General features: G+C 44.7%; 1 protein-coding gene, 1 long non-coding RNA gene and 1 other non-coding gene across 6 annotated transcripts in view; all 3 read left to right on the top strand.

The window, feature by feature from the left end:
* The window catches only part of LOC148007702 (uncharacterized), a 28,069-nt gene extending 22,813 nt beyond the window's left edge, over positions 1-5,256 (top strand). Inside the window, exons 2-3 of the long non-coding RNA XR_015646872.1 lie at positions 4,146-4,230; positions 4,785-5,256. This is a non-coding gene — a long non-coding RNA (uncharacterized LOC148007702). The remainder of the gene's footprint in view (positions 1-4,145; positions 4,231-4,784) is intronic.
* Positions 1-24,157, top strand: part of Entrep2 (endosomal transmembrane epsin interactor 2) — a 411,852-nt gene that overhangs the window by 269,690 nt on the left and 118,005 nt on the right. The gene's annotated exons all lie outside the window — the stretch shown is intronic.
* Positions 5,605-5,746, top strand: LOC120100402 (small nucleolar RNA SNORA48). The gene has a single exon (XR_015655915.1). It is a non-coding gene; the product is annotated as a small nucleolar RNA SNORA48 (small nucleolar RNA).

The following is a 24,157-nucleotide window of genomic DNA, read 5'->3' as shown; positions in this document are numbered from 1 at the left end:
GTTAGGAGAAGCACTGAAGGAGCTGAAGAGGCCTTATCTGGCTTCAATGGGAGGAGAGGCCCTTGGTCCTGTGAAGGCTTGATGCCCCAGTGTAGAGGAGTGCTAGGGCAATGAGGCAGGAGGGAGTGGGTGGGTAGGTGGGGGAGCACCCTCATAGAAGCAGGGTAAGGGGCATGGGATAAGGGGTTCACAGAGGGGAAACCGGGAAAAGGGGATAACATTTGAAATGTAGATAAATAAACTATCCAATTAAAAATATCTTTGCTGGTTATCTGGCTACGGCATCTGTCATGTCAAGGATTGCCAAGGTTAAATATCTAAGATTTATTTTGATGGGTCACAATCAAAGGTTGTGAAATTTATTATAAATGGCCGGTATTGGGAACCACTCGTAGTATCCACTGTATCTATCTCTTCACTGAGATATAAAAGCTGTTCCCATCTACAGGCTTTACAATAGTGGGTCAGCAGGTCATGTTCAACTCATCTGTGGCAGTTTGCTAGCCATGGTCTACAGCCACTCTTTCTCCAAGGATCAGGTGACCTACTTTGAGACACGGCTTTCTGGGCAGTTGGCTGAGGGTCTGGGGGTACAGGTGCTGTTTCTCTGTGGCTAGAACCTCTGCTTCATAGCACAGCTCTGGAATGTGTTCTGCAAGTCCTCGAGGGTCTTCCTCTGCATGTGTGCATCTTTGGATGTGGGAAATAATTAGGAACTCGGAAGATTCCCAGGGCTTGCCCAGAGTTCCCTCCATTCTAATATGTTTGTTTCTCCGTTAAGTCCTTTCCTGTGAACAGTGATACTCTGTGGTCTCCCTAACCAGGCTCAGTGAGATGCGTGGCCTCTGCCTCTGCTCCACCTCCTTCTGCTGTGTCTTGTAATGCCTGCCCTGTGTGTGGTGGAAAACTAAGCTGTCTTGAAATGCAAGCTTTCTGGCTCTTGAGAGATGGACTTTTGTATGACCTAGAAAAGTGCTACCTCAGTTGTTCTGTCGAGTGCCGGCAGTGGGAGAGCAGTTCATTCCATCAGAGCGGAAAGCAGTCTGCAGGATGACTTCAAAGTAGTGGATTCTTTACATTTGATAGTTATTGTTGGTGAGAAATGTACAAGTAGCTGATAAAAACAAATGTTATGTTCTCATACCACCTTTCTCTCTCTCTCTCATTCTCTCTCTCTATTCTCTTTCCCTCCCTCCCTTCTTCCTTCCCTTTCTCTCTCATTCTCTCTCTCTCTCATTCTCTTTCTCTCATTCTCTTTCCCTCCTTCCCTTCTCCCTTCCCTCCCTCCCTTCACATCTACTTTGTGTTAAACAACTACACTTCAATGTGGGGCCTGCCCTAGAATGTGGTTGATATAGCAGGAGTCACACCATTAAAGAAAATGGACTCCCCATTTCCAGCTATGCCTTTTCTACAGGAGTTATTCATCTTGTGGCTACCCCTTGGATCCATTAAATGCATATGAGAGCCCAAATGGCAGGAATAATATAGATCAGTTGAAGGTAGAGTTTTGATGCCACTAACTGCAGCTACATCTCGTGGGAATCTGGTCTTTCTGCACCCTTCCCGTGCATCACGTTACTACAACCTTGGGGCGTCCAGAATACAAGCTCTTTCCTCTGAGCCCTCGGTGCTTTGTGAGCAGCAGTAATTCAGAACATCATGGTGGACAAAGATAGCTGCCTGATCTAGTTGTGTCTGTTACCTGTGAGTCCATGGTGCACAATGTTAAAACCTGATTCGTGGAGTCCTCTAATGCCTTGGCCATAAACTCTACCCTGGGTTCCTGGAGACAGCTTTAACCCATGTGTTGATAGCCGTGTTCTCTAGCGAAAGCTCCGCCTTTTCTCCATCTCTGTACAAATGGATGCCTTGTGGTCTTAAGCCAGACAGTATGCGGTATTTCCTTATACACCTTAGGAAACCAACTGACACTAGCCTAGCCCAATTGCTATTTTAATTTGCATTACTGAACTTGTATGTTATAGCTTTTCCAAGACAGTGTCTCACTAGGTAGCCCAGAGTGGCCCTGAATATCCTGTGTAGCTCAGGCTGGCCTTGAACTCATATGATCGTCTATTCACTAAACACAGAATATAAATCTTTTAAATATGATTTATATTTGCATTTCTAAAACTTACATTTTGTAGTTTTCTGTACAGTTTTGCGATTTTATTTTCTTATAGGTTCACAGTATCTCTTGTTCTTTTTAGAGTAGGTATTTCATGGCTTTTTATAAGGCTCTCTTTTTCAGTATAGTTATCTTTGGGGGGTGTGTTTTGAGGAAATTAGTTCCAAGACATACCATGGATATCAAAGTCCTTTGATACCTGAGTCCCTTATGTGAGGTGGTAGTATTTTCACAGAACCTCTTCATGCATTCTCTGTGTACCCCTGGATGGCTTCTTACTCCTGTGTGTGTGTGTGTGTGTGTGTGTGTGTGTGTGTGTGTGTGTGTGTGTGAGAGAGAGAGAGAGAGAGAGAGAGAGAGAGATATGAGTGTGTGTGATATGAGTGTGTATGGTGTGTGATATGAGTTGTGTAAGTGATGAGTGTGTGTGTGTGTGTGTGTGTGTGTGTGATGACGTTTCTATAGTAATAGCTGAGGAAGTAATGACAGAGATTAAGTCTATAGTTCTTTTTTTTTTAAAGATTTTATTTTATTGTATATGAGTACACTGTAGCTGCCTTCAGACACACCAGAAGAGGGCATCAGATCTCATTACAGATGGTTATGAGCCACCATGTGGTTGCTGGGATTTGAACTCAGGACCTCAGGAAGAGCAGTCGGTGCTCTTAACCACTGAGCCATCTCTCCAGCCCAAGTCTATAGTTCTTTACAGATGCATTTTTTTCCCAGTATTTCAGCCCAGGTTTGACTGTGCAATGCTGGAGCTTGCTAATACAGAAGGCTGACTCTATTCTCTAAGGTTTTTTTGTTAGAAGTTGTAACCTTTGAGTCAATTTCAACCTTTCTGTTTCTCTTGACCTCTCCTCAAAGCTTTTGGGAATTCCTGCAGATCACTTATCATCCGTCACTTCTTATTCTCCCCTGCTGGATCCCAGTCCTGGCCATCAGCATCTCTTATCTGGATCAGTTCATATTGATCAGGAGGCCCCAGATAAAGAGAATTAAGTGTGTGTATGCAGGGGTGGGGGTCACATGCATGCAAAAAGATCATCTGAAGGGATTGGCTCATGAGGTGAGGAGGCTTGGCTGGCAAGAAGATCCAAGACACAAGAATATCACCATTTCAGGGGCAAGGGCTGTCTGCTGGCATTGTTCCCCTTTCTCAGGATAGCAGTGTTTGTTCTAGTGAGGCCTTTGGGTGTTGGATGAAGAACACCCAGGAATGGATGTTCTTTAATGTTTTTTAAAGTGTGCTAAATTTTATATCTACAGGTGTTGCTTTGGCTTAACATAGACGCAGTTGTCAAGTCCTCAGGGTTGGATTTGAGTAACTGACACAATGAGTCTACCATTGCAGGATCCCGCCTGGTTCTGCCTTCCCAGTCTTGGGGGACTTAGTTGTCATAAGCCTGAACCACATCCTCATCTTGTCCCAGCCACCCTCTGATCCCTGTTGTCCTTGATTCCCAACTCTAGCCTAATACTAGCGTTTATACTGCAAATGAGGCAGACGCAGGGTCATTAGCCACTTAAGGTGGAAGCCAGAGTGTGTTTTACAAGGTCCTGTCATGAGTGACTTGCTGTTTTCAGTGTTCTTAGAATGAAATCAAATCCAAAGACCTTCACAGATTGTTTCATGTCACCCTGACTGGCGTCCTCTTTCTCCTCCAGATAGTGTGGTCCAGTGTCCTGTCAGTTCCTTGGTTGGGGTCCCATGAGCCCCTCAAGCTTGGCTAGTGCCATGTATCCCTATACCTCCCACAGGAGACCTGAGGACCAGGAACCAGGAAGGGCTCCTACAGCCTCCCAGACTAAAGCCGTCTCCTCACAGACACTGCTCTGACTTGCACCTGGGGTGGGAATACCCTTCTGCGTCCATTGTTATTTTCTGGATAACTGTGCGTGATACACTTGCGGTCTCCTTGTGGGAAAGACACTGAAAATTCCTCTCAGGAGGTTGTCGTGGTCTGCATAATTCTGCTCCTAAAATTTGGCCATTATCGTTCCTATGCAGCTAGTTGCTTCCCAGACAGCACACAAAAAGGAAGGAGTTTCTGCAGGCGAAGTCTAATGATCTGTCCACTGATCCACTCTGGACGGTAGGCTTGGCAGCATCTGCCCACTTCCCCTCCTTGGGACTGTGGGGCTCTTCCCCTCCAATCCAGCCTCCACTGTACACTTAGGTCTACCTTCCCCTTGGCAGTTCACCCTAAAGACCCCCATATATGAGAATGGACCATAGGATGCACGACTTTATGCTGAGGTCTCAATGAGGTATCCTGCCAGCAAGATGGCTCAATGGGTAGGGCACTTGTTTGCCAAGTCCTTGTTCCGTCCCCGAGACCCACGCATGGTAGGAGAAAACCAACTCCAAAGTTTGTCCTCCAGCCTCCACGTGTAAGCCGTGGCACATGCCTGTCCCTCTCCCCCACATAATAGAAAGATAAATGTAATTTTAAATGGTTTTTTAAAGGATTGTAAATGGCACACTCACAGTGGGACCTCAGTGAAAAACCAGGAGACCCTGATCTGGGGATAGAAGGTTGTACCCCAGCCGTGACAGCAGAGGTGGTGGCAGCCTCTTGGGTCTCACGAGGTTTCACTTTATCTAACTTTAAAATGGTAATAATGACATTTCCCTTTTGTTCTTCAGCCTGACATTTAAAATGTGCCTTGAATTTCTGGGAAGAAAAGGACCCCACGCAAGCCAAAAGACTGTGCTGGTATTAGCAATAGTTACAGTACATATTCAAAGCAACACACGCTCCACAAATACGTCTTTTTATAGCCACTCTTCCTGAAACACAATTAAAATTAGATGATGTGAGTTAAGAGAGAGGAACAAAGGACATTAAAATGACATTAAAAGAAGAAAAGAAGAAAGATTGAAACTCTCGAAGGAAATGGACAGATGGGAAATGTCAGCAGCTTTTTGGAAGGATGATAAAAACCAGCCACTGTGCGGTGACTGGGCGGGCTTCTCTCTGCTCTCTCCCCCTGCTCGGGGCTGAGGGAGAAGCTTGGTATCCAGAGGAAACTGACTGGCTCGACTCGGTCTTACAAAGGCACTGGAATTAGTCAGCAGCTGGCTGAAGGGAGAGTAAACACTAAAAGATTGGTTTACAGTCTGGGCTAAGGATGTACCCTGTCTGCCTTCCTCCTCTGATGCTGTGCGTTGTGGTGATTGGCGGGGCGCTGGGTGCCTCTGGCCCACCTTAGTGCAGCAATGAACTTGTCCCCTGCAAGTCCATTGAAAAACCAGACTAATACATCAGAGCCTAGGGGTGCTGAGTATAGCTGAGGCAGGAGTGAGAGGTCTGATAGCGTGGGAGTCTGCGCTGCAGTAGCGCACTAGAAAACCCTCGGAAGTTCCGTGGCTCAACACCTCATACGGCCACCAGGCGTGTGGGGCAGCTTTCCGCTGTGTGGCCAGAGAGCCCAGGAGATTGCTTCCGGGTGAAAGCCCGGCCTGGCGCCCTGGACTTGGGCAAAGAGATACCTTGGTGGTGGTGATGTTCTTATAGCAGTCAGGGGCAGAGCAGAAGGCAGTCCTTTGCTCACCCGAGCCTGATGCCTGGCTTGGTGGCCAAGCTGTTTTATGCTTAGGACTCAGAGAGCAAAGCAAAGCTAAGCTAAGCAATGGACGAGGCGAAGCTCAGGAGGAGGAAGTCAGCAAATACCTGTGTTCCACTAGGCCACGTGGTGTGGGTGGGGGAAGAAGCCCACACATCTGTCCTTTTGCCCATTGCACAGACAAACCATAGCCACCCCCTCATCAAAGGATGTCACCCAGGGGCCTGCCAGATGCATGCATGACCAGTGTGCAGCAGGAGCCACCGAGATGTGTATGTGGTGGCCAGATGTGAGAGACAGGGAAATAGAGCAGCTTAAGTATTATGAAGAGAGATGGAACTAGAGACTGGAGGGAGGAGATGAGTAGTCGGGTTATGAGTGGCCAGCCCTGCCACCTGAGGCTATGCTGAGTTCCCAGTCCAAGCTGCCACCAAGGGCCATGTCCAGCTCCATGACTATGCCACAGCAGGGGTCGATATCCATGGCTCATATTACTACCAGGTGGATAGCCAGGGACTGTGCAGAACTGGCCCTGCCTCTCACTGGATGTGGCACTCTGAAGAGCTGGTCCCACCCCTCACTAGCTACACCCGGCCTAGGCAGAACTATGGAGCTGAGCCTGGCGGCTGGGGTGTGGGTGTGCTGGCCCTGAGACCATGAGAGCAGACCCTGATCCAGTTTGCCTCTGAGAACAGCGCTGGGTGGTCTAGCCACAGTAGAGCAGTGCTGGAGAGTTTGCCCATGGTGGTGCTGACCATCTCTGCTGCTACCGAGGCCTAGTTCCAGGGCTCTGAGTTGGCCCACCCCAAAATCTATATCTGTGAACAGTTGGGACTCACGAAAGGGCCAATCCTGCTGATCCAAAACTGCAGAATCTCCATGACTCAGGGAAACAGCAGGATAAACAGGAGGAGGCCCAGTGAAGGTCCAATATTGATGCTGTCACAGAAACCAGAGATCTTGAAACAGACCCATGACTCATGACAATGACCTTTTGCAAGTAAAGAGGTGTGGCTAGAGGGATATACTGTGGGACACACTGTCACATACTACAGCTTCTGTGATTAGTGTTTCCTATGCTCTGTGTGTGTGTGTGTGTGTGTGTGTGTGTGTGTGTGTTATTTGAGGGAGGCTGCAAGGGCGCAGGGTAATATGAGGGAACAGGGAGATGACTGGAATTGGGGTGCATGATGTTAAACTCACAAAGCATCAATAAAATTGTTTTAAAGGGGTCTGCTTGTTACCTTTGTCACTCAAAGCTGCTGTTAGAGGTAAGAAAGGCGTAGAGGGTGTCATCCTGACAGTGAGTGGGCCAGAGCAGAGGTGACACTTACCACCCACACATGTCTGATTACCGACTACAAAGAAGGCTGGAAGTGTATGAGATTTGTGGATGTTTGATGCACACAGGCCTTCCCTGTTTCTTGAGGTAGAGTGGAAGTCTACGGAGAGGAGAGTGAGATTGTTGTCTGTTTGCCTGCTCAGCATGGTTGCCCTCAGCTGCCTTTGACTCCTGTGAAGCTGACTACTCATCTCCACAAAGGCAAGGGGCAGATGGGAGCCCTAGTGTACAAGTTCAAGGCTCACGAGAAAGACTAGCCCCTGGGATTTTACAAACTATGACTGGGAACCTGTCTGGCAGTGTAAAGGAAAGACATAGCAGGGCACTGTCAGTGAGCACAGTGCTTACAGAGCTAGCGGAGGCTTCCGAATCTACCTAGAGTTACTAAGACAATTAGGTTTTATGCAAGAATACCTGGAAAGATCAATACCTGGGACTGCTGTCATAACTGCCATGTATTGAGCACGTGTAAACTAGGAAATGCTCTGGATGTTCTGCATAACAACAAGGGGCGAAACAGACAAGATTCCCATTCTCTTGAAGCTTTACTCAGATGAGTGACAGATGATATAAAAAGATAAATCATGTCCTTACCTATATTAACGAAACCAATTGTCTCTTCATATTTATTAAAGATCTGGATACCTTGTTGGTTGAAGACCTTGCTCACTTTCTGTTGTGCTGTTGAAATTTTTCTTAGTAATTGATTTTTTTGAAATTAACACTTTGCTTCTGTGGCCTGTTGGATATTCATGTGCATGCACACACATGCACACAAGTACAGAAACACATGCAAACGCATCTGGTATATAAGGGCTTGCCTCTTCACTTCGGTGTATTCTTAGTGGTATCATGATTTAAAAGGAGTTGCTCTTATCTCAAGGTGACCAGGGCTCTTCCCCTGTTGTGTGAAAGTATCGCTAGCTTCCTTTTCACAGCAAGATCCAAGACTTAGTTCTTACAGTTTCAAAGGCACGGTTTCATCTTCTCATATATTCACTTAGTGGATCCGGGGCTATTTACTGAAGGGAAAGTCCTTTCCCCACAGTTGTGCCGTGCTATTTGGTGGCAAATGATGGATCCTGGTGTTCACAGGTTACTTGCTAAGTTCACTCTTTGAATTTATTGACTTCCAGGTATTCTTGCATAAAACCTAATTGTCTCAGTAACTCTAGGTAGATTCGGAAGCCTCCGCTAGCTCTGTAAGCACTGTGCTCACTGACAGTGCCCTGCTATGTCTTTCCTTTACATTGCCAGACAGGTTCCTAGTCATAATTTGTATATTTCTGGAAGGAAGCCCTGCTGGAAGTGTTGACGGGACTGTGATGGCTCCAGATGTGAGAATGAGCACAGTTGTCATCATGAGTGGAGCGAACCTTCTAGTCAGGTCTTCTCAAACTTCACTAGTGGTCTACAGTTTTCTGAGCAGAAGCCTTGTATTAATTTTTATTGGTTATATGTCTAAAGTTGTGTGTGTGTGTGTGTGTGTGTGTGTGTGTGTGTGTGTGTGTTGGTATATGGTGTCTAAGGTGTGTGTGTAGGTATCTATGGTACATGTGTATATATGGTGTGGTATAGTGTGTATGTGTGTGTATAGTGTATATGGTATGTTGAGTGTGGGTGTGTTGTATATGGTATATGTGTGGTACATGTGTATGTATGGTGTATGTATGTTGTGTGTAATATATGTATGTGTATATATGTAGTGTGTATGTTATGTAGTGTGTGTATTGTATGGAACTGTGAGTCTATGATATATGTGTATATATGGTTTGTGGGGTATGTATGTTTGTGGTAAATGCATAGTATATGTGTAGTGAACATGTATGTATGGTGTGGTATGGGGTGTGTGTGAATAGTATGTATGGTATGTAATGTGTGTGTGGTCTATGGTATGTATGATGTATATGTATTTATAGTATGGTGTGTGTGTGTAGTATGTATGGTATGTGTTGTGTCTGTGTGGTGTGTGTATAGTGTGTGTCATATATATATGTCATATATATGTATGTATGGTATAGTATGTTTATGAGTGGTATGTAGTATAGACGGTATATGTATATGCGTAGTATATGTGTATGTGTGAGATATGTATTTGTGGTAGATATGTGGTGTGTGTGTGTGTGTGTGTGTGTGTGTGTGTGTGTGTGTGTGATGCATGAGGTGCTATTAACTACTGCTGTACCTCAAACCACTGTGACTTAAAACAGCACCAGCCTAACATTCCTCATGATTCTGTTTGTTTTTCTTCGGCTGGTCCTGCTTCCAGTCACTCATTGATGGGGGCTGGGAAAGCTTAGTGTCCAAGTGGCCTTGGGAGGTGGGGGAGCCAGTCATCATTCAGCTCATGGTCTAGACTTGGCTTCTGTCTGTGATACCGGAAACTGCCAAGGCACTTCCAGAGGATGCAAGCAAACAGTGCCAGCCTCTAGAGGCCTGAACCCAGACGTGCACAAATACAACCTCTGCCACACGCTGTTACTCAAACCATGTCCCAAAATTAGTTCACATTTGAGGACGGAGAAAGAGTCCCTGCTTTCTCATTGAAAAATCAGGCCACCACATTAAACCATATTATTCCATACATTTTTTTAGAAAAATGTACCACATATATTTTAATTCCATTTTCTGTTTGTTATGAGAAAATAGATATAAAACTGGATTTTGCATCTTAACCTTTATGTCCAAGTACTTTCCTACATCTAGTTATTAACTGTATTCCTTCTGAACTCTCTGCCTACACTATGTTGTTTGAAGAACAGAATAATTTCTTTCGTAGTATGTCTGGAGTTTCTTTCTTTTTTCTGATTCCACTGTCTGGTGCTCCAGTGAGGTGTGGGCATGAGGGGCTTTGCTTTGTTTCTCATCACAGCAGGCCTTTCCCAGCGTCGCAGCGATGCAGCCACTGTGCCGTTGTGACTGTTTCCAGCTTGCTAGTTTTTGTTGGGCTATAACTATATGATATGCCTTTTTTTTTTATTGAGAGCACCATAGCAGGCGAATCCTTTATTCTGATAAAGCGGTAAGCTATTGCGATTGCTTTTTGAATGTCAGATGAAGGTGGTTCCCTTATTGGCACTCTCTTTGCTTGCACACATCCTCTTGACTTTTTTATGTGTTGTGTTTATTCATGATTTTGCTTATATATTCCTGAGGGAAGTTGGCCTTTGATCTTTCTTTTCTAAAATGCCCTTGCCATATTTTTATATTTGAATACCATCTTCATAAGAAATACTGAGGAAATAGTTCTCTTTTTCTTCCTGGAAGCATTTTGTTTGGAACTGATGTGATTTCTTCTATAAATGCTCAGAAGGACTCACTAGTGCAGTCATCTGGGTCTAGAATCTGTTTTTAAGTTCGTTTTGAAACTCCCAGTTCATAAGTTACAGGGACTGTTCCAGTCCCGGGTTCTTACTAGTTTCGTTTGGTTGCGTTCTAGAGTTTCCCGGCTTCGTCTGTGCTCTGCATGTTTGTTGGCAAATGCGATGCGAACTATTCTGCTGTGTCTGTTGGCCCCTCCTCTGAGTGAGCACAGAGATGGTTCTGTGCCTAGAAAAGCTGGAAACCACAACAGAGATTTTTCTAGGGGTGTTGACAAGGGCAGTAAGTAGTAACAGAATTGGCAGGATGCCCTCTCTGCCTGCCTCACGTGTCAGGTTACTGCCATTGCCTCCCATTGGAAGGATTCAGGAGAGTACCATCTATATAGTGTGGGCTAAGTGGACCATGCCACCAGACAGAAGAACCCAAACCCTGAGAAACTCAGAATTGAGTATGGTAGGTGTGGGGTCAGCTCCCTGCCAAACTATCTTCTCTGGAATAGGAAAACCTGATACCCCACTGAGAGGACCATGGCCATCAGTAGGTAGCATAGAAACCTGGAGTTCTCCATGCTAATGAGGTATCTAGATAGACCCAGGGTTGTTTAGCCAATGGACTTCCCTTCCTGGGCATTCCTTTCTGCAATGGATATTGAATCCCTGACTCACCCTGAGTAAAGTGTATGCATTTACATTCGACATCAAATAAAGCAGTTTAGACAAACAAGGACCGCCTCTTCGTCAATGGGGGGAGGGGTCTTGATAAAGAGCGGCACCTAAATATCCAGAAGATTTTCTCTTTCAGCCCTTCCATAATCTTGGCACTCACTTGAACTAAACCTGGTTCTGCCTCCATTCAGGGTTCAACTTTCTCCTTCCTGTCTGGCATGGGGATCTTCTGAGGGGAAGCATGGACTGGGGAGCCCCGTTCTCAACTCCCAGTGGTACCCCAGTATCTCCTGGGTACACAAGAGACTGGGAACCATAACAATCTGCTCAGACCCCATTGTTTCCCATCCGAGAAAAGAGGGACCGAGCACCTCCATTAGGCACTGTGTTCTGCCCCCCAGCCCCACCCCAAGGAGCTGGCTGGTGGCACTCCAGCTATGCTCCAGGCACTGCAGCAGTGAGGCAGCCCAGCATACTGGTCTAGTTCCTGTTAACATACTTTAATGCCCAGACATGGATAGTTTATAAAGAGAAGAGGTTTATTTAGAGGCTTATCATGGTTTTTGATGCCAGCATCAGCTTCATTCAGCCGAGGACTTTATAGCAGGTGGTGTCATAATGCCAGGAGAGTGTGTAAGAAGAAAGGTCTCATGCTCCCAGTGTGACCTAAGTATCTCCCTTCATTTTAAAGGTTACAGTACTCATGACATCACTACAATTAGCACAAAGCTTTCAACATAGGAATTCATTGGAACGGGGAAAATTCATTCCTTCAACGTGAGAGATAAGTTCTAGCTGAGTGGGTTTAATGTGAGTTAAGATGCCAGGAGTTCACCGCTGCTCAAAGCTTCCACTTAGCGCCTCAGGGTTCTAGTCATGAAAACTCAAAGGCTGACGTTCACAGGGCACAATGAGGCAGGCATTTAGAAAGGAGTTTGCTATGGGTTCACAGATAGGAACCCAACAGTAAGAGTCCCTGTATGGTAGAAATAAGTCCCAAAGATGGGTACCATCAATTTTCTGGTTTAGGTGCTTTTTAATAGGGTTTATAGCAGGTGAGCTGGCCAGTCTAACTGGCGAAGCTTCAAGGTTCGTCTTTTCATCACAGGGCTGGATTGGAGTTTTGGTCACACCCTCACAGATAGTTTCTAGGCAACTGTATAACAGAAGAATGATCACAGGAAACAAGAGCAGGAACCAGGGCCCAAACACTCCTTGCATTTCTGACCTCTGACCAAGGGCAAGAATTGAGGTCCTTGTCATAAGAAAGTACCAGATTCTATCTCCTGTTCTTATCACTCTATAAAATGGATTCAAGCCCTAGCCCTAGCCCTATCTAACAAAAAGAAAGCCACGTGGAGAGACTCAGTTCTAGCAGAGGAGCTCAATGGCTGTCTCCATCTCCCCCAGTGTTGCAAGGCCTTCCTCTTAGCCTGTCTAAGGCCTTTGGAGGAGCATGTGTGTCCTCTGCTTTTATTCCCAAGGTGTGTCAGGATTGTCTGGGTTCAGAATTTAGTGAAATTTTCCATCCTCACTTCAAAGATCCTTATGACCAATATTAAGATCTTTAGAGGTATGACCATGCCCCCGCCCTGCCTTTTGATCAGGGTCAGGATGCTATGATGGTCAGGATCCTATGATGGTTCCATTGGAGTACTAGAGTTGAAACCCCCTATAGAATGGCATCGTTATCCCTCCTCTGTGCTTAGATATAAAAGTTCCACTGCCTTATCATCGATGACAGTATTCAGGATGTTGCAGAGATGCGTAGCCAAAGAATAGCGAGCTAGCCCATACGACATACGTCTCCATGAGCTAGACCATCTAATGTGTTAAGTATACTTGGATCTGTAGGTAAAAAGTCACATAACAACTCATTTCCCACAGTGTGTTCAGTGTTAATTGTTTAATGCAACTACAATGCAAAGTCCATGGTTAATATTATTTTCCTCTTTATCCCTCTAGAACCCTTATTTGCTTTGTTTCTGGTGGGAATGTGCAGAATTTTTATTTAGTTTACATAGAAAGTCTTTGTTTCCTGACTCTGTGGGTCCAGTAAATCTATTCTTCTATACAAATGTAATGGCAGTGTTCCTGAGTAGACAATTCCTGGTCCAGTCTTCTCTCTTCTTACAAACCTCTTGGCATTTCCTGGTCTGTGCTTCTCTCTGATCCCAGTGAGAACTGTGGTATGAAAGTTCCCCCAGAACTTTCTGTGTGGAAGCTTGTATGGTTTCTTGCTAGTCTTCAAATTCAGAGACTTGGCCAGGGTGTATTTAATTTGGACTTTTCTGGTCACTTTTGATATGAGTCTCCAGTTTGGTTTTCTGCTCTGTTTAGTTCCTGGTATAGCTGTGTCCCTCCCACAACTCCTACAAATTACCCAGAGTGCTTCCTGCTCCTGTCCTTCATGTTTTCTTTCTTCATTTGTGATTTTTAGTTCATTAACTTGTTGTCTTGTGTTATATGACACATGTTTCGTATGGTCACCCAAAGCAGTAATGCGTTCTCAGTGGGCACCACTCTTTTTTTTTTTTACAGCTCTTCTCTTCAAATTTTAAATTAAAATACCAAGCACTGTTCCATCCTCAGAGTATTTTACCACACTCTAATAATAACTCCTTATGTGTTCTCATTATGTCTTTTTATTATAAACTCTACTTCTGTTTCCAACATTAGTTCTGCTCCACCATAGACATCTGTTCCAGATCCTGCTGTCTCCTTCCTTGAAGCCACTGTGTGTCTAGGTGGCATGCAGGTCTGTTTTCTCTGATCATTGTCTTGGGTACAGATCTTCCCCAGTGCTGGTTTTGGGCTCAGCTTAGACTGTGGTGGTCTCAACCCATATAAGGCCACATGGATTACTAGGAAGACTTGAAGGCATGCAAGGCTCGCTTTCTTTCTGTGGTGCTGTTCCTCTTCCACTTCATCCTTCCCTCCCTTCCCCCCTCCTCTGTGTGTGAGTGTGTGTATGTGTGTGCGCGCGCAGACTGACATGCACTCTAGGATTTAAACTTACAACTCGGGACTGGAGAGATGGCTCAGCGGTTAAGAGCACTGACTGCTCCTCAAGAGGTTCTAAGTTCAATTCTCAGCAACCATATGGTGGCTCACAACCATCTGTAATGGGATTCAATGCCCTCTTCTGGTGGGTCTGAAGACAGGGACAGTGTATTCCCATACATAAAATAAATAAATATTTGAACTTATAACTTTAGACATGTTAGGCCAACACACTACCAACTTGTCTTTTTAGATATAGCTAGGGTGGATAAGATAGTTTCTCTTTGGAATCATCTCCAGGCCTCATTTACAAGTTATCTTTCAAAGAGAACATCTGAACCCTTCCAGAACTGACACCTTAGTTTCCTTGCATGGTTCTTGTTCCTGTCTTCTTACTCAGGAAACCCTTAGATCAGCTGATTTACTACACTATGACCTGGTGTAGTTGTTCCCCATACTGGGCTCTAGCACAAACCTGGTGACTGTCCAGTTCATGTGACCTATTACCTGCAGACTGTTGGCTGAATTTGGATCTCTGGGCTTAACTGTCAATGCTGAATATGTTCTTCTACTGTAGACTATGAGGACCAAGAGAGGGTCACCCCCTGGACAAAGATACAGCTCAGGTATCATCAGTGACCACTGAAGACCAGGGAATGTTTACTTGGCTGACCAGGAACTTCCTTATGGTTTCCTATGGTCTGCACATTACAATATAGGGGTCAGAAAACAAGGCTAAATTTGGAAGTTCTGCAGGAGTCCAGGTGTCAGAGACATTCATACTCCTAAAGACTTTCAGACATCAGGTGATAACTTCCTGTCTGCTCCTAAATAAACAGAGACCAGGGTTGTACTACTCAGTAAAGCCTCAGAAGGCTGGGATCCAGAAACGGAGGTAGTGGTCCAAGGAACCAGTGTCGGGTGGAACTTGCCTTGGTGGGTGCTCTCAAGGAATCACTGCTGGGCTCCTGGGATCATTCATGTTAAGATTATGTTCACAAAACGTGAAGACGTGGGGCAATTTTGAAACAAATTTTGTCTTTCCCATCTCCAGACATTGGCTAGGCAATTGGTCAAGCCATTGAACTTTCCCCTTTACCCAAGTCCTATGCAACAGCTGGATGACTTTTGGCCACAGAGAAGGAATCCGGCTATCATTGATTGTGCACTAAGGTCTGAACTTCAGCAACATTTCAGGTTCAACCTTCAGGTGTGTCCAGAGCTGAGACAGGTAGACCAGTTGGCACATGGGCAGAGGCTGGAGTCCTAGTATTACTATATGGAGCCTTATGCAGCTGGGTGCCCAGTCCTCCTGGTCTACTAAATCTATCAGTGTTGGTTGGGAAGCTTTAGGGTTCCTCTTAGTAGCAGGTGAAATACAATATAGCTTACAAAATCTTGACCAAGGGAGCAATGGTGATACATTGCTGTTACAATGAGAGAGACTACAAGAGAGAGACTGTTACAGATATGGCGTCTCAGCTTACCAAAGTCAGGGACTTGCATTCTTTCTAGTTCTCCGTCCTGCCAGTTTTAATTTGTTTTTAATGTGTTAGCTTACCTCTTCTCAGTCATAAGATGATTGCCACTACTTAGGGAATAATCATGCGGATGGAATTGGCCAGCATGGAAGGACAGTTTTCTCTCTTGCCTATAAACCTCTTTTTTAAGAGCAGATAAATAGCTTTCAGATGTTGCCCAAAATATCCCTCACTGCTCATTGGTTTGAATAGGGTCACATGTCCATGCCTCAACCACTAACTTGGTATTTAGCATCCATGTAATGAGCTGCATAATTTGTTTATAAATTTAGAAATATCATCCTTGAGCAAGGTTCATCAAGTAAGAATGTGGGTGGCTGTTAATATTAAATATCAGTGAGTCGTGCTGAATGCTGTAAACGGCATCTAATAATCACACTTAGACATGAAGAATTAGCATAACAGATGTAGCCACATTAATTAATTACTATGTGAAATTTCCCAGTGCACGGCTCTTAAATGTCCAGAATAATAACCACATTGAATTAGGTAATTTGCTTAGAAGTAAATATGCTAGGGGGAAAGATGCATGTACAGTGTGGACCACTTAGATAATTATAGACAATCGAGCCATCGGAGAGAAATTCATTGGCGTGTGGCTAGTGGTTGGTTGGATCCAAGGAAGTAGCTAATTAGTTGCTGTTTGCTTTTCCCACACCACATGGTTCAAGCTTGTGGGATTAATAAAATCTAAAAAAAAAAAAAAAAAAAAAAAAAAAAAAAAAAAAAACCAAGGGCCTTGGTGTATCCAGCCAAATTAGGGGATTGTGTTGCTAGCTTCAGGGCACAGAGAAGCTCCAGGAAGTCTAGATACTGCTCTTTTCCTGCATTTAGGGTCATCCTTCCCAGAGTGGTTCCCTGACTGATGAGCGAGGGCGTGGCCAGGCCAGCTGAGGCAGAGCCATGAGGCAGGCTCCTGTGAGTCTCAGCCAAAGAGCTGTCCCTTGCCTCACTTTCTCCACAGAGTAAGTGCTCACCCTGCCGTGTTTGTCCTTTCCCATCTTAGTATTTTTCCTGGTGCTACAGGACCTCTCTTGTATTTTCCATTTCCTGCCTCTTTCTTACCCTAGCTTTGTACCTTGTTTTGTCTTAGCTGAGCTTACGTTTGTTTAGTCCCTGGAATGTCTGTCTGTCTGTCTGTCTGTCTCCCTGTCTGTCTGTCTGTCTGTCTCCCTGTCTCTCTGTCTGTCTGTCTGTCCGTCTGTCTCTCCTTCCCTCACTTTCTTTCCTTTTCTTCTCAAGGCTTTTGACAGCTTCATATAGCAGTCAAAGCATATTGCGCAGGAAGGAGATGTGCAGAGAGAGATTTGAGAGAGGAGGCCAGAGGAGCAAACGTGATCACAGAACAATCGATAGGTGTAGGAAAACGTTAGGAACAAAACTCATCGTCTTGTGTAGTTAATATCCACCAATTAACGACCAATATGCACATATAACGACTGGGGAGAAAATAAAGTTTCCTTCTTATGCTGGGTTTCTAGCGATTGCCCACTTGAAGTTTCTAACTGATGAGTGGGTCAGCTTTGCTACTGAGCGAGGTTGCTAGGCAGCATAGGATCTACACATTGGCAGGGGATTAGGGATAAGCCTTTTAATGGTGTGGTAGAAGCGACCTGCTCGCCCAGGGGTATCTCAGTGTCACGCCTGTCCCAGGGTTGGCCCTGTGAAGTGTAAGTGCATCAAGATGGAGACGAGGGAGTTTGAGCACCCACTCTTCTGGACTGACCGGTTTTCATTCTAAGAAAAGCAGAGACTTCACCCAGGTCTGTACGACCTCTATGTTCTGTCCATTGGGAACCAGATACTCCGGGGGAAAGTTCTGGGTTGCCCAGGCTCCAAGCACAATCCTCTAGAAGCTAGCCGCCTCCAGTGAAGACTCATTTGGGTGGATGCATGGTTTAAGGATCATCTCAGGGAAAAAGCATTAGGTTTGTTTGTCTACATTAAGGAGTAATCGTTCTTGTTGTTATTATTATTTTATAGAAAGGGCACCGTGAGCTGCCAGATGGGCAGCTTCCAGACAGAAACCTGGCCACCATCATTCTCATTTCCAGTCTTTCTCGTTTTAGGGTCTCTGTGTTTTCCTTGCATACAGAGCCTCACTGTTCTCCGTAGGCAGTGAGGAAACGATTGGCATGACGAGCCATTAAAGCAGAGGAGCACGGTTCAGGGAAGAGTTGAAGTGTTAGTCCACTTTCTGTTATGGTAGCTCAGACTTTTAAAAAAAATGCAGAAGGAGGGTTTCAGGATTTTAGTCTGAGGTATCTTGGCTCTGTTGCCTTTGGGCCTAAAAGGGCAAGACAGTATATCCCTGGGAAGTAAACATCTGAGGATGTTTCTTTTCCCATAATCTGGAAGCAGGGGAACCGGAGTGGCTAAGGTCAGAATTTCCTCTCTAAAGACAACACTTTCACCCCACCCAGCCCCGCCCTGCCCTGCCCCAGGAAACCTGACTTCTTTCAACTATAGTCCCTGGTTAGAATTGAAAGACTCTCCACCTTCCAATCACAGAGTGATCTGGGAAACAAGTCTTCAACACACAGACTTTGGGGGCATTCGAGAGTCAAAGTATCCCAGATGGCATTGGGGGATGCGAAGCATGTGAAGGTTCGGGCCAGATGAGCAGCAGATGTGTATATAATTCTGAGTGTGACTTGCTTAATCCATTCTACTTAAACAGCTGCTTCTTTGTTTTGTTTTGTTTTTAACTACAGTAGAGGTTTTTTCAGTGCTGTGTGTGGAATTTAAAAATGTGCCCATAAAACACAGGGAAAAAAAACTTTGGTTTTAAATCACATCATAAGCATATCTTCTGCAAATGTTCACAGATGTTAATTTATTTTAAAATTTTCAGATTATTCTGGATTGGGTTATATTTACTGGGCTGTCAAGGAAGGAGCTTGCTCTCGGTAGGTAGTAAGCAAAATTGGCTCATGGGAAAAGCTGCAAGTTGCTCACATGAATTTTAGTGAAGACAGAGGCTGGGGTTAAAAGGAAAATTAAGAGTTAAAGGGACAAAGCCTGAAACACAGAGGAAGATGGATACGAAAGTTTATGCCTAGGTATGAGATAACCAAACTACCCAGGTCAGAGGAAGCACAGGATCCAGTAATGGCAGGCTCTCAATAGCTTCCCCCCCCCCCGAAACCTCCCACCCCTACCTTAAAGGAAACTATGCACAAGATTCCTACTTCTAACACAGCGAGTCTAAAGTGTGAGGAAGAACAACTTCTGCCTCCACCTGTGTCAGGAAAGAGACCCAGACTCTTCATAAGTGATGAGTTAAATTCAGAGAGGGGAGGGAGACAGATGGGTGGGGCAGGTGGTGGGTGGGGCAAGTGGCAGCCAGAGACCCCATTTCCATTTCCACAAAGGATGTCTCTATCCTCTTGCAGTCTGACTCCTGAGTAGTTCTACATGGAAACATCTCTTTGTTCCAGAAGTCACCTTGCTATGCTAAGTAAATCAAGACAGAGCCAAGATAGGAAACTCACTGTGTCTCAGCAGCTGCTGCCAGTGACTCACCCAAGAAAGAAGGAAGTAGGTGCTCACTTAAGAACTTTTAACTACTGGGCCTGGAGAGAGCACCTGATGCCCCTGCAGAAGATCCAGGTTCTGTACTCTTCCTATTCCAGGGTACCTAGCCCTACACAGACACCTGCATATGTGTGATACACACACACACACACACACACACACACACACACACACACACACACACACGTACATTTTTCAAAAGATTTATTTATTTATTTATTTATTCATTCATTCATGTATTTCATGTATGTGGTTACACTGTCACTGTCTTCAGACACACCAGAAGAGGGCATCAGATCTCATTACAGATGGTTGTGAGCCAACATGTGGTTCCTGGGAATTGAACTCAGGACCTCTGGAAGGGCAGTCAGTGCTCACAACCACTGAGCCATCTCTCCAGCCCCCATAAATACTTTAAAGCGTTAGCTTTTAGAATGGCTTTTAATATTCTTTTCAATACTCAAGGATGTTTCTTTTTGTTTGGTTTTGAATTCTTTCATAGAATCCTCTACTTTAGAACTGGAATGTGCCACCTGCTCAGGCCCTTCTTTCTGCAGGGAAAGCCAGAGCCCTAACCAGTTTGATATTTTCCTCCTGGACCCATGGGAAGTTGGTGGCAAGAGCTCTGATAAAGTCACTTTTCTTAAACAGTGCAGCATATTTTAAAGCTGCCCATTTTAGATTTAATCTAAGATGTAAATAAGCTTCCTGATTGTGGCTGAAATCATTTCCACAGGAGACCCTCCTTTGTTGGGTTTTGATTGATTTTACAATTCGAAATGTTTCTTCGTTGTTAATGCAGAAAGTCTCGGCACAGGACTTGATCCGCTTGATGGTCTTAATGCTGGTCTATTACCCCATTTCACCTCACCGCACTCATTAGAGAATTTTGGCTTAGTCTCCCAGTTGCTTTTTCTTAAAGGTTAGGTTTAGTGAGTCACAGTTAATACACCATAAAGTATGGCCGTCAAAAGCGCTATCTCAGAGTTCTCCCAGCATATTTATAGTTACTGCAGCATCTTCTAATTTCCTGATGTTTTCATCTGCGCGCATCACATACCCTTGATGAGGTTACACTCCTAGTAGCTGGAGTTGCAGCCCTGTACCACCAGGTACAGCCTTTTCAGTCTTCTTGGTTTATAGAGTCTGCCTTTGGTCTTGAATCTAAAAGGTTGCAAAGCCAAAGCACACACAACTTTACTTCTGTGTTTCGTTCTGTAGCTCTATAGTGCCGGCTCTCATTTTTGGCGTGTGACCCATCGTGCCCTGCTTTGTGCATGGTGTGTAAGGTCAAGGTCAAAATTCACTCTTTGCTTTGTACTGACCCACTAGCCAGCTAGTACCATTTGCTGTTAATCTCTTGGATTATTGTACCCTCTCCTGAAAACTGATCGTAGATGTGTGGGATTATTTCTGGACTCTCAATTCTGTTCTCCCTATCTATGTGCATTAGTTGGTTATAGCAACAGAACACTGCAGACTGGTGACTTACTAAGTAGAAATCTTTCTCATAGTTCTGGAGGCCACAAATCCAAGATGAAGGTTTGACATCTCCTTATCTCTTCAATTCTTAGCATGTAAAGTGGCCACTCCCCACTAGGTCATCTTAGGGCTTTTTCTTTTATTCATTAGATTACTGACCTCTCTCCTTTGATAAAGGCACCCATCCTACTGGTTTAGGTCCTCACCCTAAATGCCCCACTTTAACTTAGTGAATTCATGTTAAAAAAATACCTCCAAATATAATTATAGTCTAGGACACTATGAATGGAACTTAAACATACAAATTTCTTCAAGAACACAGACAAGCCTATGACAGGGCAATGCTGTGTAATGCTACATTAGGAGCCTTGGTTAAAACAGTGTTACTGGGGGTTGGAGAGATGACTCAGTGGTTAAGAGCACTGACTGCTCTTCCAAAGGTCCTGAATTCAAATCCCAGCAACCACCTGGTGGCTCACAACCATCTGTAATGAGATCTGATGCTCTCATCTGGTGTACTTATATATAATAAATCTTAAAAAAAAAAGCAGTGTTATTTGTGTATTGCATGGCTCTCAGCATTTCCTTATAAATTGTTTCTGTTGGGTCAGTAGTGATGTCCTACTTTCATTCATGAATTTATTATTTGGGTGTTCTCTCTCTATTGGGATCAGAAGTTGGTCAGGGTGGCTGAAGATTTGCCAGTTTCCCGGTTAAGTTCTCCGCTCACCTGTAATGGTGGCTGTTCCCTTCAGCCACATATATGCAAGGGTGCTGGGCTTCTTCCTTTTGTTTTAGAGCACATGGTTAGGAATCACTAGAAAACTGCTAGACTGACAGGTAATGAACACCCTAGGGGGTCCTGGCAGAGTAGATGGTAACCTCATAGAGGAGCTTCTGGAAGCCCAAGACTTTCTCTCCCAACCTCAAGGCCTGGTATATTTTCATTTGCCTGTAAAGTTTCCCCTGAGGGCTGTGATCAACAATCTAGCACTAGGGGTGGAGGACATTCACAAACAAGAGATGGTTATAGTAGTTCTCAGAATAAAGACCTAAGCTTCTACTAGAGCAGGACTTACAGTATACTCCTAGGTGTCTCCTGACCTGGAAAGTGGCTTATTAGTTTAACGATCAGCACCCAAGTTCTCAGGGAGGAAGAAGTCTCTGCTTGTCCCTACCTCTGCAGACCTTGGAGAATCCATGACCCCTGATTATCTCATGCTAGCCCTGAAAACCTATCATTCAGCTTACTGGCCAAAGGGAGGGAGCCAGAAAGGAGAAGGGACCAGAGACATGGGCTGTGTAAACTTACCTTGCTCCAGGATCCCACAGGGTATCTGCTCCTGTCTGTGATTGTCTCCCTCAATCATGCATACCTGGATCTCCCTGACTGCCTTGAATATTCTCGCTATTTTATTTTATTTTATTTTATTTTATTTACTGATGTCCTATTTATGAGGAACAATGTGATATTTGGACTCTTTAATTTTTCTAACATTTTATTCATTTCTTTCTGCTGACTTCTATTTCCCATCCCAAAGTGGATGGCTTTTGTAAAAACGATCTGCATTGCTAGCCTTCTCGGCTCTCTTTGGTGCCCTGGCTTTCTTTGTGAGTACAGTTCAACTGCCTGCCTAGGCATAGTTTCAAAGAATGAGGGCCTGTTTCTTGCATGGAAGGGGCTGTGGAAAAAATGCTTTGGGTTAAAGAACATGGACAGTCTAGAGTAGCAGATTGTTGAAGCAGGGCCACACCTCACACAATATAGCATTTCAGTCGACCATGGACCTTACGTTTGATGGCCATCCTCTAAGATTAAGTTGCACGGTTCCTTCCTGGCCGTCTTAGTTTGTGTAAAGTACATTCTGTGTTTACCCAGCGACAGAATCACCTAACACTATTGCATCATTAAATGACATATGACTGTGTACTCCACGGTGTCTGAAACTCCATGGGTAGAAGGCCAGAACACACATACATACATTTATATGCAGAAGTGTGGCACTTCATTGCTTGGCTCCCCCTGTCTGTGTTCCCAACAAGTAAACTAATAAGCAAATCCCCCTGCCACAGAATACAATGTCAGATTGTTTTCCGTTATCTCCCCATGGCATTAAAATGTCTTCGAAGGAGATGCTTAACTTTCCTGTCCTCCTTCCTGTGTACCAGAGCCTTTCCCCCTTACAGTCTCTTTCCCCTGAATATTTGGTTTACAGACTTAGCTAAAACTCATTCAGTTTCAAATGCCGGAAAGCAACACAATGGAGATTAACTGAACCCCCAGGGTTCAGTTATCTGTGGGAGCCTAACCTTGAACCCAGGACACAAGGGTTCAGATGGCAGCATTTGAACATTTGGACGATTTCTCATCTCTCATTTCTCCATGTCTCATGGAGTTGACATCACCATGGCGGAGGGTTCTTTTGTTTGTTTTCGTGCGAACCACAGCAGTAACAGCTAGCTGTTATGTTACCCTTCATCTTGTTAATGCAGGAAAGAGGACCTGCGTGGGCCCCTCTTGTCAGAGGTTGGTTGGATGGCATAATTGCTGTATCTGGCACAAATCATGCGCACCGACAATGGAAGGAGTAGGATCAAGGTCTCCTAGAGGTGGAAGAGGCGATTTCTAAAGGGAAAAAAAAAATGCAGTGGAAGGAAGAAGCCAAGCAAACAAATCAAGTCTTGAGACCTCGTATGATCATAATTCAATGCGCCTTAATGGTTTTCATCAGGGCCCTTGGTAGCTGTAGTTTCTGTGTCTTGAGAAGAGAGCTTAATAAGAGGCTCTGTGCCAAGTGGCTGCTGTACTAGCAAGGCACTGACTGCCTCATCAGCTCACCCCTTTCCTAGCCAAGGGAAGCTCTGCTAGGCTTGATCAACTTTTACGAGGAACAATATGTTCAGCGCAGTCCACCGTGTGGTCCAATCTGGAGGACCTTTGTTAGGGATGGGTAGACACGAGTTTTATGAGTAAGCCATGAGCGGACAGGAAGAACTTCACCGAATCCTTTAAAGCCTCTTGGTTTAGTTGTTGTCATCCTGCACCAAAACCAGTATTTGTGCCTCAACTCCTTCACATGCCCGCTGCCCAAGGAAAGTCGGGGAAGGGGTTCATGCGTGCTAGCCGCATGCTTTGATTATCCCTTTTCTACCCAAAAGGTCCTCACCTGCTTCTAGCGCTGCCTTGCTGTTAGAGGACTTAAAAATCGTTTTCTGCTTCAACAAGAAATATCAGTGAGTGAGGAGGAGCCACTAAAAGATAATATAGATGATTAGAGCTTATTTGGCAGTCATCTGCTGCCAAGGAGATGGAAGAAAGCATTTAATTACTTAGAGAAATGTAACGAGCTCTGTGCAGTCTTGCTCAGTGCCTTTGAAATCTTAGACAGTGTGGGGTTCGCCTCAAAGAAATTTTATTTTTCCTCCCTTATGGGGTCTGATGATAAACGCAGAAAGGTCATCTGCACAAAGCACTAGGACATTCCTTTTCTGCTTTAGTCATTTACCTCCACGACTCAGAGGCCTCCACAGAAGGTTTCCACTTGCCATATTCCAATCA

The sequence above is a fragment of the Rattus norvegicus genome, chromosome 1 (genome assembly GCF_021556685.1).
Source record: "Rattus norvegicus strain SHRSP/BbbUtx chromosome 1, alternate assembly SHRSP_T2T, whole genome shotgun sequence".
NCBI classification, from domain to species: Eukaryota; Metazoa; Chordata; class Mammalia; order Rodentia; family Muridae; genus Rattus; species Rattus norvegicus.
This window is presented reverse-complemented; position numbering and strand designations above follow the sequence as displayed.